A 1,118-nucleotide genomic window follows, 5' to 3' on the forward strand; every position below is an offset into this window, starting at 1 on the left:
TTTTTTTTACGAAATCCCACGTTTTAGGCTATGGAGATTCCGATTCTGAAAAAAGATTTTCAAAAATCTCAATTTCAAAATTTCGATTCTCCCCACCTCCGGTTTTTATATAGATCCACAGGGTAAACCTAACCCTAACTCAAACCCTAACCCTAACCCTAACCCTGACCGTAACCCTAACCCTAACCCTGATCCTAACCCTAACCCTAAACCTAACCCTAACACTAGTTTTGTGAGATTTGGCTGTTATTTCTAGCATGTAAATAGCCTGCTTGGTAGTGGGGGGGGTTGAAATTTTTCAAAAAATTTTTTTTCAGAATCGGAATCTCCATAGCCTAAAACGTGGGATTCCGTAAAAATAATTAATAAATAAGGGGGAGAAAGGTTCAGATTGCATATAGTCCATCTCTACCCTTCAGTTTTTCTAAGCCCTGTAGAACTCGGAGTGTTGGGCCTTTCGTGACACCTTTAAAGTCTGGTACTTTTCAGCACCACCTCATATATACTTTTTTTTTTTCAAAATAATTTTGCTCTCCAAAAGTTGAATAAACATTGTCTTATATACAACTAAATATGAACACCGTATTTTATTGAAGTAGTTTCATTTACCAAAGTGTTCTTTACAGAGAGAATTTCTGTTTTTTAATGCATTTCTATTATCTCAGCTCCATTTGCCATTCGTTGGTTGGAAACTGATGTATCTTAATTTTATCTTTTTTTATTCGATATTACTACAGATTTCTATCCCCACTCCCCAACTTTGAATGATCATAACTTTCAGAAAAATGGATATTTTTTAATGAAATTTTCTACGAATATGTGTTATATCCTGTAGATTCCGAATATACAAAATGTTTTGGGGGTAAGTGTTTTAGGTGGGGAATTTCAGAAAATTCACGGGAGTCTACTTCAATTCGTCTTAACTTTCAAGAAAATGGATATTTTTTAATGAATTCCTCTACAAATATACCTCGGACTATGTAGTTTCAGACGACATTGGAATTTTGGGAGTTATTTTTGAGAACTGTTCCCCACTCGGGGGTATTTCGGAACAGGTTGCCCATATGTTTCATTAAAAGCAGAAGCAAAAATAAGGAATATACACGCACAGTTGAATA

This window comes from Octopus bimaculoides, chromosome 19 (genome assembly GCF_001194135.2).
Source record: "Octopus bimaculoides isolate UCB-OBI-ISO-001 chromosome 19, ASM119413v2, whole genome shotgun sequence".
Classification (NCBI taxonomy): domain Eukaryota; kingdom Metazoa; phylum Mollusca; class Cephalopoda; order Octopoda; family Octopodidae; genus Octopus; species Octopus bimaculoides.